Consider the following 16021-nt stretch of genomic DNA (forward strand, 5'->3'; position numbering starts at 1 on the left):
GTTTTATATAATAAATGATATATATTTATTGAAAAAGAAACTGAGGTATGAAGAATTTGGGCCCACAAGCATTGCAGACTATAGTCAGAAGGTCAGATTCAACCCATAGATAGGTTTTGTTTGGCATGCAGAGTTTTAAAAAGTATTTGCGTTTAGGAGGAATTTGCATTCTCCGGTTTGTGGTGGACCTCGCCATTGCCTGTAGATATGTATGCACTATATCACATCATTGATAACCTGTTTTAATATGAAACTCAGTATCTCATTTTCTCTTATTTTCAAAAATGAGATCAACAGAGTAGGGCAGTCACTGAACTCATCTCCTGCTCCTTTCTCCTTTCCCCAGCCACTGAGTTCATGGTTGGGGAAAATAAGTTGCCAGTGACTCTCAGAGCAATTGTGGAGGTTGTAGGAATTCAGGAACTATGGCAGCCTCAACACGAAAGTTTAATCTCCTGCTTCATGTTATAAAGTGGTTGTTTTCTGTCTGTGGAAACCCAAGAGTGGCTTCAACCAATAGACTGTCTTGGTTTTCTTTTGTGTTTTGGAGAATGCAGCATCTGGCATTTAAGAAGTTCATCCTAGCAAGAAAGGCCAATTTGTATGTTCATCTTAACAAAAAGTTTGCGGGGCAGTAGAGGGTGGGTGGGTTTTCCACCTTACAGCTGGTGAGAATTACTGGGGTGCCTATGAGATATACAGATTTCCAGGACCTCTGATAGAAGGTGTAGGGGAGTATGTTTTTCTAACTAGTGCTCAAGGTGATCCTAACATGTGTGGGAAACACTGGTAGTGCTGTTCAGAACAGGGGCTCTGTTTACAGACTGCCTTTATTTTTGGATGGGGCAGGATTCCCATGTGGACCAGAAAACCTGCTAAACAAATTCTAAAGAGCTGTGACATTTGAGACTGCCTTTTAATCCCAGTTCACCATTTACTAGTGAAGTGATTTTGGTCGTTGGTTGAAACTTCCAAACTAGCCATTTTCTTATCTAATGGGGAAGGCACTACTACTTACCTACTTCATGTTATTATTTTCCAGATTAAGAACCATAGTGAATCGAAGCTTCTTGGCACAGCCCCTGGCACATAAGCATTTGGTAAATTTTGCAAATGTAGTTTCCTCACCACCAAAACAGTTCCCTCCTTTGAACTCTTGAACTACAGCTTTCTAGCGCCTTTAGGAAAGACATTTGCTTTTTACTCTTTCTAAAAGAACTTCCTAAAAGAGTAATATCTATTCTCTGGAGAAAATTTGGAAAAGCAAAATGAGGAAAATATAAATTACTTGTACTCCATAATTTCATGAATTTACTTCCAGTCTTTGTAGGCAAATGTTATAATGTGATGAATGTATAACTAGTAATTTTCTTTTGTGAAATACTTAATTGTCCTCAAATTGCTTATTTTGCTATTTACCCTTTTACCTGCTCTTATTAAGATTTTGGTTTTTTGGTTGGTTACTTTTTGTTTGTTCTCATAGATAGGGTTTAGAGTCTTGTTTCCTGTTTCTGTATTGTTTCATTGTTCATGATGTTTTTCTTAATCCAAGAGTTTTATATGCAAGAGGAAAAACTCAAGATGGTCCAGAGACCTACTGCCATTTTTGTTTCCAGTCTCCCTTCCTCCCTGTTAGTACCTGTGTGCCTCTGCTGTTTTGAGCTTTTTATGAACTCTGAGTTAAGCTAGTTTTGGAATTTGTATTTTGAACTGAGACATTGCTGCTTTGTTTACTTTCTTACAGTGTGGCTGTTCACCAGGCCATGTTCTTTATGCTTAACACTCATCTAAGTTGGTTCGGAAATCATGAGACCACTTATAACACTGGTTTTAGTTTACGGCTTTAGTTGTTCTTTCACTAAAACAGGACAATTGTAGGATACTTCCATGGTTGTTGATTTTTCTCCTTAAAGCCTTTAAGAGTTAGAAATGCTTTGGAGTTAAAAATGTAAGTTTTCCCAGGAGTGACAGTCCTAAGTAAATGGAAATCTAAATTTATTACAAAAATTTAAGTGATCTACATACTTGCCCTGGGAGTTCTTTGCAGAGGTACTTAGGGTTCACATTTAGCCCTATTCAAATCCCGTTTCATTGTCTCCCTACGATAGTTGGCCTCCTTCAGGCGTGTTCATCTCAACTCTTAGCTTGTTTGCTCACAGAGCGTGAAGATGCTACTATAGGAGATATGTAGTATTGGCTTTTTTTGTAACCTCAGTAAATGTTATAGGCACGTTTTGGCAGTTTGGTTTTCTTCTACTAAGTGTATGTTACAGCTTGATTCATGTATGTGAATATGGACTATATTATGAATTATATGTAATTATATGTGTATTGTGTCTATATGAATATATGGATTATAATTATTTTAATAGAATTCACATATGTGAATTATATATAATTATATTATATTTTATTATTTATTTGTATGAATTGCCCAAGCCTCATTCTTTTAAACTTCCTCACAAATTATTTAGCCCTCCTCCTGCTGTTGATAGGCATTTTAAATTCCAGTTTTTCTCTAATACAATGTTCAGTGTCTTTGTACCTCCAAATATTTTGAATCTTCCCAGTGCTTATCAATACTTGGTACATCAGAAACCACATCAGAAATAAAGTTTGCTGAATTGAATTTGAAGAATGCTGATTTATTTATTTAGCTATTTACTTATTTACCTATAAATAGAATTCAGTAATATTTGTTGAAATAGCAGTATTATCAAAAAATGTGAAGCATAGTTTTGCGAGACTGTCAGTATCACTAGTCAGTATCACCTATATGCTCTGGGATATCATGCTAGTTGAACCTATTTACAGCAAATCTATGTAACAAAAATATTTTTAAGCCTAGTTGGTGGAAACTTATTTTCTGTCATATTTGGTATACACATTTCCCATGCAATAAGAAAAATTGACATCTTTGGAAGTGATTTTTGTCTGTAGTTTTAAGAGTTGTAGTGAAATTCTAGAATTGCAGTTATATGATTTTGACAAAAAAGAAAGAGCCTTATTTTTCATTTTATCAGTAACCCCTGGGTAGTACAGAGTGTAGTAAGTTAAATGTACATTGATGTGGTAAATTATAGTGTTTTTGAAATAAATTTCCAACATGTAAGATTTTTTATGCTTCATCTTGTTGTCTGTTACATTGCTTACTAAAGAAAAGATCCCTTTGATTAAAAAAATGTTGGAAAGAGAAATTGAACTTTAGATATTTTGTGACATTTCAGAACATAGGCATAACATGATATAATTTGATATATTTGGCTTTGGCAGTAAAAATTAATCCGTCCAAAATCTCACAGAAGCAACTTCTGGCTGTTGAAATCCGTAATGCACTAGGTCTTTTTCTTGTGATCATCGTGTATCATTTCTAGGCAAGGACTTTGTAACTCAGAAGTTATGATAGTAAAAGTTGTACCGAGAATTTTATGTATTTTGCTGTAATAATTTATAAAACTGTTAGAAATGTGAAATTACAGATTCCAGGTAAAGGTCATAAAAAGTGGATTTTTTAGTGTTTTCCTGATCATGGGACAGGGCCAGTAGCTCACCAATAAATCATCCGTATTTCAGATATCAAAGTGAAGCTATGGATTATGAGCCAATTTAGGTTTTCTAATGTCCAGATGAGAGGAAAATGGGTGAGCAAACCTTTGGGGTTGATAGCCCTATATAATTATTCCGTTTTAGCCAAGAGTTTCTGGATTTGTCTCTGATTTGCTAAGAGTTGAATATCTAAGTATCTAATAGGGTTAAGCTTTGTGTTATCTTCTTTTTAGTGGTTTATCCTTAGATGCCTTCCTCCCTGCCCCCAACAACATATTAAGTCTTAGCTACAAAAGGTACATTTAATTTTAGCTAGTTGCTTAGTTTTTCTGAACATTTGTTCTTTGCAGACTGAGGGAGACAGATGGACTTGAATTCTAAAGTGGAATCTTTTGATTTAGTAGAAGAAATAACCAGTAAAGTGATAGACGAGGTTTTTGGGCAGTTTTAATTAGTCAGGCACAGCTGTGAGTAGGAATTGGTGAGAAGGGCAAGATGCAGTGGCATAAAAGATGAAGCACTTTTTGTGTTTCTTAGAGGTACTTAGTGGTCAGCCGTGGTCATCAGTAATTTTTAGTGAGTAGTCGCTGGGTGCCTGTTCGTGTCCTTGCCTAACAATTACAGGCCACAGGTCTTTGATCTTATAAGCGACAGAGTCCGGATGATACTGATTTCAGCTTTTTTGTTCTTGCTGACTAGAGGAAGATGAGGTCAGGAGTCCCATTAGAAGTGCTGACCTGGGAGACTGTTTGCAAATGGTGCCTCATTGTGTCTTTTGCTTTCTGTTGTTTTGTTTTGTTTTCTTTGGGGTCATGCATGTTCACTGTCAGGTAGCATTTTTATGAGCATTTGCTCATTCAGTAAATATTTATTGAGCCCCTGGTATGTGCCAGGTTCTCTGGTGCTTGGGATACATTAGGGAACAAAACCAGACAAAAAGCTGTAAGCTATAGTGACTGACTTTGAAAATGATATTTTAAAAAATAACTTTTAATTTAATGTTTTTATTTTTTATTTATTATTGCATTATTTAATTATTTTATTTTGGCAAGGGGGAGGCAATTAAGGTTATTTTTGAAGGAAGTACTGGGAATTGAACCCAGGACCTTATGCATGCTAAACATGCGCTCTACCACTTGAGCTATACACCCCCCTTGAAAATAATTTTAACTCATGTTACCGAGTGCTTACTACATGCCAGGTGCTGTGCTCTGTGCCTTATTTAAGGAGAAACAATTTAAAACATGCCAAGATTGTAGTGCAGAAGATAAAATGATGAACGAATCTTAAGTCTGCCCCCTTGAGGAGGTTACAGTCTGTCAGAATCCCTTTGGCAATAATAATTATCTATAAACCTTGTATTTTCATTGAGTATATGATTAGAATCTCTCTTGTGCACAATTCTGAGGACTGGCAAATTTTGCAGACCGGAACTTTCTAGGTCTACAATGGGAGGTTGCTTCATCACACTTAACGTCAGGTGGCAGTAGTTAGGTAGGCTTATTGTGTGCACTCAATCAAGTGGTTACTAAAAAGCAGGAGTTGCCAACCTTGGCCAGGTGATTCCCTGTGGTGGGGGCTTCTCTTACGTTGTAGGATGTTAAGCAGCGTCCCTGGCCTCTACCCACTAGATGCCAGTAGCACCTTCTATTTGTGTTATGACAACCAAAAATATTTCTAGGCATTGCCAAATGTCCCCTGGGAGGCATTAGGAGTCTCTGCCCCAGGCGTCAGTCTCCCTAGACAACCAGCAGCTCCTTCAGGAGACAGAGCCAACCACAGCATCATCCAAAGCTTAGCTCGTGCCATCAGCTCACACTCATCCTAAAAATGTGAAGCGCTTGGGCTGTTCACACCTTATACTGGGAAAACTTTGATTATACAATGATGGGGTCTGTAGAGAAACAACTAAGTGCTTATCAGTAGTGGGGAGAATGATCTTAATCCACTTTTCAGGGCTAGAATAATCAGTAGGAATTACATTTATTATTATTAAATACATTATAAATTCAAAGGTATATATGTAAGGTATATACATTTGGGGTAGAACTTTTGAATATATAAATTAAAAAATATATATATATACTGTTACTCCACAACCCAGTTAAGAAATGGGCCCTTACCAATACCTTTAAAGCTCTCTGCATGCTCTTCCATCCAACTGTCCCTCTCTCCCACATAGGAAACCACTATCCTGAATTTTGTTTATTTTTCTTTGCTTTTCTTCATTGTTTTATCGTATTTTGCACACAGCTCTAAACATTACAGAGTTCAGTTTTGTGTGTTTGAAGACCTTACTGTATAAATGTAGTATGCCATATATATTTTTTTGTGACTTGGTTTTTTTTCCCACTCCATGTGTGTTATATGATTCTTCCATGTCGATGTGTGTAGCAGTACTTTTTTATTTTCACTGCTCTGTAATTATATGACTACATCACAGAGTATCCATTCTGTTGATGGATGTTTGAGTTGTTTCCAGTTTTGTTGTTATTATAAACGATGCTGCTGTGAATATTCTTGTGCTTGTCATCTGGTGTTCATGTGCAGGCGTTTCTGCAGGGAGTTACCTAGGGATGAATTGCTATAGTGTAGGCTGTATGCATGGAGTAGGCTGAAGGAGGGCTTCCAGAGATACTGTTCCTGATCCCTAGAACCTGTGAATGTTACCTTATATGGAAAGAGGATCTTTGCAGATGTGATTAAGTTAAGGATCTTGAGCTAGGGAGATTATCTTAGATTATCAGGTGGGCCCTAAATGCAATCACAAGTGTCCTTAATAGAGGAGAGGCAGAGGGAGATTACACGGAATATAAGAGGAGAAGGCTGTGTGATCACAGAGGCAGAGACCGAAGTGATGTGCCTACAGCCCAGGAGTACCAGCAGCCACCAAAAAGTGGAAGAGCCAAGAAATGAATTGTCTCCTAGAGCCTCCAGAGGCAGTGCGGCCCTGCCAGCACCTTGAATTTGGCCCAGGGAGGCTCATTTTAGACTCTGGCCTCCAGAACTGTGAGAAAAGAAATCTCTGTTGTTTTAAGCCACTAAGTGTATGGTGATTTGTTACAGCAGCCACGGGGAACTAAGACAATGCATTTTCATTTTAACTGGACAATGCCAATTGTTTTCTAAGCTGTTTGTACCAATTTATATTTCCACAAGAAGTGTGTAAGAATTCCTGTTGTTTCACGTGCTTCTAAGCATTTTGGTACTTTTGCATTTTACCAATATGAGATTCTTCTAAGCAGTTCTATGAACTTTAGTATAAACTTTAAAAATATAGTTCAGAATGCAAAAAGAGACGAGTACACTAATAAGAAGGTAAAAATGTTGATATTGAATACTGTTAATAATGAAGGTGAGGGGCTTGGTTAAATTAATAAATATGCTGTAGATACTGTATTATACCTATTATTTCTCTTGCCTCATCTCCTAACCACTAAAATTAATATCTTCTGCATATACTCTTTCTTCTCTTGAAAATAATCCAGTGACTCTTTGGTACTCATTAGATGAATTGGCATGCTCTTCAGTTTCTGTTTGGTTTGTTTCTGTTTTCACTCTATCCCACATTAAATCTTTTTGGCTCAACATAGATTGGTAAAATAGCATTTTTTGGGAAGGGGCAGTTAACTATAATCTATCTGCTCAATAAGATGGTATATTTGTGCATCTGTTTTAAGGCAACAGATATTAGTTATCAGTTCCAGAAAACCTATCAGGCCCTTGTCTCACAAAATATATTGTTTGATGATAAACATGTTGCACATGCTAACAATACTTGTATCTTAGAACTGTATTTGATGCTTAAAAATTTTTCTTTAAATGTATATTCTCATTTGATTAATTTCTTTCTTCTGTTGTGTTCCTTAAAGGTAAGCATTTAAGCAGATATATTTATATACTGAGGAAATAGGGTTAATCATAGTTGTTGGTAAACCGTTTTGAGAGTCCCAAGAATAAGTTTCTGTTAGCCAAATTAAGTGGCGAATTGAGGTGATTTAGCCAGATTTCTTTAAGACTGCTTATTTTAGTAGAATCCTAGCATTTGAAGAAGAAATGCCTGTGTGTCATTTACATTACAAGAACTATAATAAAGGGCCATCCAGTTTCTTCTTGATTATGGCCAGTGATGGGACCCTAACAACCTCTTAAGCTTTTGGTTTTGATAAGCTTTTTTTAAAAAAAAAAAAAAAAGACTCTTTTCTTATAAAAAAATTTGGAAAATCGCAAAAATATTAAAGTAGACAGAATTGCATAACAAATCCTTAGTTGCTCATTAGCAACTTCAACAATTTTCAACTCATGGCCAATCTTGTTTCAGCTGTATTACCACCTATTTCTCTCTTTCCCATATTATTCCCATATTATTTTGAAGTAAATCTGTGACATCCTATCATTTTATCCATATGTATTTCAATATGTATCTGAAAGATAAGGACTCATTACAAAAACCATAATAATATTTCATATCTTTAAATAACAATAATTCTCTAATTAAATATGCAGGCAGTGTTCAAATTTCCAATTGTCCTATAACTGTGCTAATATTTTCAACAGGTTAATTGAATCAGGATCTAAATAAGACGCACACATTGAGATTGGCTGATTGTTTTTTAAACTACATGTTCTTTTTTTTTTTCCTGCCTTACAATTTATTTGTAGAAGAAAGTTGATACATTGTCCTGTTGTGTTTCCCACCGTGTAGGTGATGCTTATTGTACCCACTTGGAATAGTTTAACATGTTTTTTCTGTCCTATTTCCTGTATATTCATTTTCCCTCTTTATTTTTTGGTAAGACTGCTTCATGGGTGGTGGTGTATATTTTTCAGTAGGCACATAATGTCTGCTGCTTTTTGTGTGATGTTTGCAGCTGCTAATGCTCAATGCCTAGACCTAGTTACACTGAGATTGCAAAATAATGATAGTCTGCCTTTCATTTATTAGCTGGAATTTTTCTATAAAGAGAATTTTTCTTTCATCAACCGTTGCTTACCTAGGTGGACAGTTTATAGGAGAAAGGCAGGATAAATGATTGAATCTTGCCCTATATTAACTAATTTTCAAAATAGAGTTGGTTTGCCAACATCCTTCACTTTTTTTGCTTTGTAATATCATTATAAGCTTGTGGAGGTAAATGTATTTGATGTGTAGTTCTGTCCATTGAAGTTATTGTCCTTATTGGTTTGGCAAAATCATTGTTTCTCAAAATGGACTGTTTTTCCAAAGAAGATACACAAATGACCAATTAGCCCATGAAAAGATGCTTAACATCATTAGCCTTCAGGGAAACACAAATCAAAACCACAGGAGTCACCACTTCACACTCCCCTGAATGGCTCTAATCAAAAGACAGATAACAAGTGTTAGCATAATGTGGAAAAATTGAAATCTTCATACATTACTGGTAGGAATGTAAAATGTGCAGCCACTTTTGGAAAACAGCTTAACAGTTTCTCCAGAGGGTCAGAAGAATTACCACGTGACCCTGCAGTTTCATTCTTAGGTTTTCACCCCTTACGTCCATACAAAAACTTGTTCTTGAATGTTCACAGCAGTATTGTTCATAATAGCCAAAAAGTGAAAATAACTCATATCTATCTCGCTAATGAATGGATAAATGAGTTATGGTATACCCATAAAATGGTATATTATTAAGCAATAAAAAGGCATAAACCACTGATGCATGCTACAACATAGATAAATTTTAAACATCATGTTAAGTGAGAGGGCAGGCACAAAATACCTCTTAGAGTATAATTCCATTTCTATTAAATGTAAACAATAGTTAAATCTGTAGAGATAGTAGATTAGTGTTTGCCTAGGGCTGAGAGATTTCGGGGAAAATGGGGAGTGACTGCTAATAGATACAGAATTTCTTTTGGAGGTGCTGAAAGTGTTCTAAATTTATGGTAATAATTGTACAACTCTTTGAATATGCTAAAAGCCATTAGATTGTATACTTTTTAAAAAAGTACGTGTATTGCCGAAACAAGCGTGGACTGTATACTCTAACTTAGTGAATTTTATGGTGGGTGTATTATACTATAATAAACCTTTTATAAAGATTATTATGTTTAAAAAAAGGACTACCCAGAGTCACCCAGAGAGCCTGTTTTAGATGCAGATTCCAGGGTATATCCTAGACCTCTTGAAACAGTGTTTGTAATTGGATCCCAAGACTCTCTTTTGAAAGTAAATACATCCAGGAATTCTATCTGCATTATTATGAAGTTCTTTGTTGGGCCGTGCATCCCAGTCACTTTCTGTTTCTGCCTCTTCTGAAGCAATAGAGAGTAAGTCTTCATCTTCCACATGACCGCCCTTGAGTCTTATGAAAGCAGCTCCCCTTTCCAACTCATCTCTTTTGAGGGCCACGCATCCCTAGTTCCTTAACCATTTCTCATGTGACATGATTGCCAGATTAGTCAAATCACCCTCTTTTGGACACATAGTCTGTTAATGACTGCTTAAAATGAGGTACTTTGAACAGGATATTCCAGTTATAGTTTGACTATTGCAGAATATAAATGGGATTATTAGCTCCCTTGCTTCTGACACAGGAATTCTACTAATGTATTAAGATTGCATTAGCATTTTTTGAACTGTATTGGCTCCAATGAAGCATGTGTTTGATTCAGACCTCCTTTACCCCACCTCCAGCACTCCCAGCTTTTATCTAGTCAGGTCTTCCTTCTTAGAGGCTTATCTGGGAAAGTCCCCTTTCTTGGTTGTGATCTGGTCCAAAATAAGAAAGTATCTTTTTTTTTTAAATTAAAAACTTCATTTTATTTCATTTTAAAAAAGCAGAAGTATTGCTTATGGTTTCCTTTATAAGCAAAATCTTGTAAGTTTAATTGGGTCCCATTTGTTAATTTTTGCTTTTATTTCTAGTGCCTGTGTAGACTGCCCTAGGAGAAAATTGCTGAGATTTGTGTCAGAGAATATTTTGACTATGTTTTCTTCTAGGAGATTTATTGTGTCTTGTCTTATATTTAAGTCTTTAAGCTATTTTGAGTTAATTTTTGTGTTTGGTGTGAGGAAGTGTCCTAACTTCTTTGATTCACATGCTGCTATCCAGTTTTCCCAATACCACTTGCTGAAGAGACTGTCTTTTCTCCATTGTATATTCTTGTCTCCTTTGTTGAAGATTAATTGACCATAGGTCTATGGGTTTATTTCTGGGCTGTCTATTCTGTTCCATTGATCTATATGTCTCTTTTTGTGCCAACACCAGCTCTGTAGTATTGTCTGAAATCTGGGAGGGTTATTCCTCCCACTTAATTCTTTTTCTTCACTATTGCTTTGGCAATTCTGGGTCTTCTGTGATTCCATATAAATTTTAGGATTATTTGGTCTAGTTCTGTGAAAAATATCATGGGTAATTGAAAGAGATCATATTAAATCTGTAGATAGCCTTGCGCAGTATGGCCATTTTAACAAAATGACAACCATATGATCCAGCAATCGCACTCCTGGACATATATCTGGAGGGAACTCTTTTGAGCTGCAAGATGGAGGGCCGTTCTCTGGCTATGGTCAGTCTTATTAACATCTGCTCCGGCCTTCAGGAGAGTGTCTGCACAGTCTAGTCTGTCAGCCAACACGCAATACATAAGTGGTGTTCTCCCAAACTGATCTTCTTTGTCTTTAAGAGCAGAGTTTCCTGTGCCTACAATGAGCTTGTGAAGAGCACCCTTATCTCCATTAATAGCAGCAGCATGAACTTGGGACGCTAATGAGGAACCAGTAAAGAACAAGCTCTCTGACTTGTTCATAGTCTTCTCAACAACTGGAGTCACCGTCGCCTCCTCCAGGACTCACGTCCTGGGGGCGGCTCCAGGAGGCACGACCCCCGCTGGGCCGCCCCTCCAGCCAGGCCAGGCCACTACATCCGGCTGGAACAGAGCACACCACGAGGAAACTAGCGGAACCCCCCGGAAGGCCGCCCGAGGCTCTCGAGAAAGTATCTTTAATGTTCTAACAAGTGTTTAGCAGTTTCAAGGTTTTCAGAGCACTCCTTGTACATTATTTCCTTTGATCTTAATAGTGTAAACCCCTGATTTTATAGATAGTAGAAACACAGACTGAGATAATTCAAGTAAAATGCCTAAGGGGAGACGATTATTTGCTGAGGCCGGGCCAGAACCTGGCTCACCTAACTGGGTGGTTTGTAATTTTGGCTGTATATTGCCTTCACCTGAGTTTTTTTTTTAAAAAAAAGGCCTTGGTCCCATCCCAGGTATTCTGAGTTCATCGGACTAGGGTGGAGCCCACTCAGCATTGTTTAAAAGCTCTCAAGGCAGTTCTGACGTTCAGCCAGGTTGAAAACAACTGCTCTAACTCACGTCTTGGTGTTCCTTCCCCCATCACAGGTATTTTCTTCATCTAATTAGAAAGCTCTTATATGGAAAAGGAAGAATCATTTTCCATTGCTCCAGAAGGCAGAATTATGATTAGTCCAAGTGAGAGAGAGTTACTTAGATGTGCAGTGGGAACCAGATGTATATCCTAAGAGAATTATTCTTGGAATTTATGTATCTTCTTCATTAATTTATCAAACATTTATGTGCCAGACACGTTGCTAAGCTCTGGTGATACAGGTATGAATAAGACATGGTTTCCCCCTTTCAGGGCTCACAGTTGAAAGGGCGGGTAGACTTAAATACCATTAAAGTAAATGGCATGTGTTACACATGTTGGGAGCTGTATAATTTCCTTCTTTAATTTGTTATATATAATATTTTATTTATTATTGTATTATTTGATTATTTTATTTTGGCAGTTGGGAGGTAATTAGGTTTATTTTTTAGAAGAGGTACTGGGGATTGAACCCAGGACCTTGTGCATGCTAAGCATGTGCTCTACCACTTGAGCTATACCCTCCCCCCTTAATTTGTTATATTTTTGTATTTTCAAATGGTCAACAGTGATTTTCCTACTAAGATATATTTATGCTGAGGATTTGAATATGTCACACAATAGTAGTCTTTACGTTAAGTATGTAATTCAAGAATAACAGGTAAAGTTAGTCTTTGCGTAGATATCTTTTCTTTAAATACTCCTAATAATAAACTTTGTAACAGCGTTCAAACCATCTCGAGAGTTCATTCCTACATCTTTCTCTGAATTTTATTCTGTCGATTACTAAGCATAGGAAGATGATCTGTATTGGTTTTGTCAAGATTTTGTGTTGGTGAAAAAAATTTTGTAACATGGAGAAATTTTTCGATTTGAATTTCATGCCTCAGATCAACTTTGAAGTCAATTCTGTATACCACTCACTACATTTTCTTTATAGACATCATCTATTAAAAATAAAACATTGATACATTCCTATTGAAACAGCAGACACATTTTTCCTTATAGTTTATATCTGATCATCTGATAGAGGTATGTGCTGGATACTATGGAAACACCAAAAAGTTATTCTGGAAAAGGGGAGAGAGAGAGAGAGAAAGAGGAAGAGAGAAGAAATCAGGGTTTTTCAAAGTCGGTGGTGGAACAGAGCTGAGTTCTGAATGATAGGTAGTGTTTAGACTGAGTGGTGTGGACGTTCAGGCCACATTGGCCACGTTTAGGGAGATGGAAAAGTAGGACCCTGGTCATGGAACATGAGAAAAGATAAAAACTGGGCAGGGACTAGGACAAGATGGAATTTTCATGCAAAAAGAATTTGAACAGTAATTTCTTACATGTGGGAGTCCTCACAGTTCCAACAATCCTGTTCTCAATAGCAGTTATACAGGGATCTGGGAAAAATCATCATGTGCTGGAGAAAGTTTTATAGGGCTTAGCCAAAGCTGATTAATCTGGTGATACCTGAGGGTCCATTCATAGTTTTGATCCAAGCCCTAGGGGCTAAAACTCATGAATTAAAGTGTGAAATTTAATCGTGGTTATCAGTTAAGACCCTTTTGAAAAATAGGTGATGTAGAAAGAGAGTTTGAATATTTATTTCCAAGACTGGATAAGGTCATGCAGCCTCAGAGTCTAATTTAATTGGTAAGTGATCCACTCTTGATTTCAGCTTTCATAGTGGAGATAGAATTCCATCCTTCCATTCATGATTCATCTACTTGGTTCACTGAAACCATTCTCATCTTCTCTGAGTTGCCATATGCAATTCAGTTTGGCCATGATTGCCATCTTCATAATGTGAAAATGGTAGGAAAATCTGTAGAAGGGTTTAAAAATCCACTCCATCACTTGAGAGGGTTTTGGTATTCTGTAGCCTCTACTGAAAAGTTTTGTACTAGGGTTGCAAGTCTGGCTAGTTGATCTGCTTTGGAATAATTCAGGTTTAAATTCCTTTTATGCTGACAGGTTCGTGTAATGAATTGAGTCGGTTAATGTTCCATACTAAGGAGCATAGGAATTCATTTATTTGCAGCTTGAGTGATCCTGAGTTTTAAATATCCTTTGTTTTTGGAGAATGAAAGGTTTCATTGTCCACTGGTAGTTCCTAGGATCCACAGTAGTGTCCCCCATCCCACCCCACAGTTCTCTCTCCTAGCCAGGAGTATAACCAGCCCTACATTGAGAGAAATTGCTGCCAAAGTAGAATAGGTGGGACTAGTGAATGGATTTAAGGAAAGTACTTCCTATGGTACTTGTGATTATCTTTGTCAGATATGTCTCCCAAATGTTGAATATATCAATTGTGTTCCCATTTGTTTGACTAGCAGTTATTTAAAGATAGTGTCTGCTTGTGTAGAATATTAGCTCTAGCTATGACTACTTTTCTTCAATATAAACTAACTTGTCATCACTGTTACGTTTAATTTTTTTAATAGAGGGAAAAACCCCTCATGTTTCTGTTGTCACAAATACTAATGACATTTCAAAACTGAATACATATGCTTTACATAACCTAATTATGGGGTATACACAATTTTTATACTGCTTTTTATTGTGTGATTTCAATTATTTTTATTTATGGCATAATATTCTGCTGTGATATGTTATAATTTAATTGAACACTTCTGGATTTTGAGATTGCTTCCACTTTTTCCACTATAATAAGACTGCAGTGAAAATCTCTGAATTTTTATTTCTGGACTCTTTCTTTAGGATAAATTCTTAGAAATGGGATTACTTTCTATTTCTTTCAGAAGTAGAAGCTAATACAACTTTTAGTTTCTTTCTTGACCCTTTGAGAGAATTATATCTCTGCTCTTCTGAACAGCAAGGTAGATGGAAATTGAGATTTACATTTAGGGGAATACAGTAGTTCATTCCCCAATCCTGACTTTTCTGCTAATTATTAGCCTAGTTAGTTTCCTTATTTCGATATATAATACTTTCTATCACATGAAAAGCCTCTATATGCTTATTCTCCCTGCCACATTTACTTGAAATGCATATTGGCATTTTACATTTTGCATCATGTGCAGAACATGGCAGGTACATGTTCGTTATTTTCCCAGATGGAAAATGGAAATAAATTGGCTAAAATGATACGATCCTCTATAAGTGTTCTTATGTCAAATATTGGAGTCTTGCTCACAGCCAGATTTGGCTGGCAAAGAATATCTTGCCTACCTTCTCTTAGCTTTCCAGAGTGATTGTTGTTTAGCTTGAAAATGTGTATGCCATGTGTGATAAATCATATAAAGACTATGAGTTACTTTGAATGTCGCTCCTTTAATGGGGGTGACTTCAGCATTATCACCGAAGTATAGTTAGTAAACCTTCCTTCTGATTAAGGGTGATGGGAACCTTCCCTTTTCCTTAAATAGTGTTTTTCCTTTTTAAAGGCAAAAAAATACTAATTTTCTAATGACATTTTGGTCTTTTATCTTATTTGTCAAGAGCTGTCACTGAGATGAGGATCTGAGACAAATTATTTAATATTCATAAGCACCAGAATAGATTCTCCATAGCTCACTTACTAAAACCCAAAGGTCTGATGTCTTTATAATATAACTTTGGGCCGTGACCTTCAAACTTTAGAATTCTTAAAAACGCAGCATATCGGACAGTTCTTAGTTTTCATAAGGGGCCACTGAAATGGATAGTGCTGAGTAATCTAATGGATTTCTGAAAGCGTAGTGTGCTTTAGATACTGCTAAATCAATAAACATAACAGTCACTTAAGTGTGTATGTTATATAATATTGGGTTAATTATATTATAACTCAAATCCTTTTAGAATATTTGTCTTTCAAGTAGAATGCTAAAAATATAACTGAAGTGCTTATAAAAATAGAACCATGAGAAAAATGCAGAAGTATAGTATATATATTTTTTAGCTAATGTTAATATTTGGAGTTAGCTACAGATTCTGTCATAAACATCAGTTTATGAACCATGAAATACCATGTTTCAGAAGCACTTACATTTTGAGATTGACAATAAAAATAAATAGCTGGGTTTAGTGTTACTGAATTGTTCTTTGATTCTTGAGTCCAATAAAAGCCTGTATTGAATTTTTTAGTAGTTGCTTCATATAACATAAGTAGCTGGTCAATGTTGC

At 36.3% G+C, this 16021-nt stretch overlaps 1 protein-coding gene, 1 long non-coding RNA gene and 1 other non-coding gene across 11 annotated transcripts in view; 1 reads left to right on the top strand and 2 right to left on the bottom strand.

The window, feature by feature from the left end:
- Nucleotides 1–16021, top strand: part of HECTD4 (HECT domain E3 ubiquitin protein ligase 4) — a 164910-nt gene that overhangs the window by 24258 nt on the left and 124631 nt on the right. The gene's annotated exons all lie outside the window — the stretch shown is intronic.
- LOC140690964 (uncharacterized) overlaps nt 1–16021 on the bottom strand; it is a 40890-nt gene that overhangs the window by 17039 nt on the left and 7830 nt on the right. The window lies entirely within an intron of this gene.
- LOC116276630 (U7 small nuclear RNA) lies at nt 842–905 on the bottom strand. Its single transcript, XR_004186117.2, has one exon. It is a non-coding gene; the product is annotated as a U7 small nuclear RNA (small nuclear RNA).

The sequence above is a fragment of the Vicugna pacos genome, chromosome 32 (genome assembly GCF_048564905.1).
Source record: "Vicugna pacos chromosome 32, VicPac4, whole genome shotgun sequence".
In the NCBI taxonomy this organism is placed as follows: Eukaryota; Metazoa; Chordata; class Mammalia; order Artiodactyla; family Camelidae; genus Vicugna; species Vicugna pacos.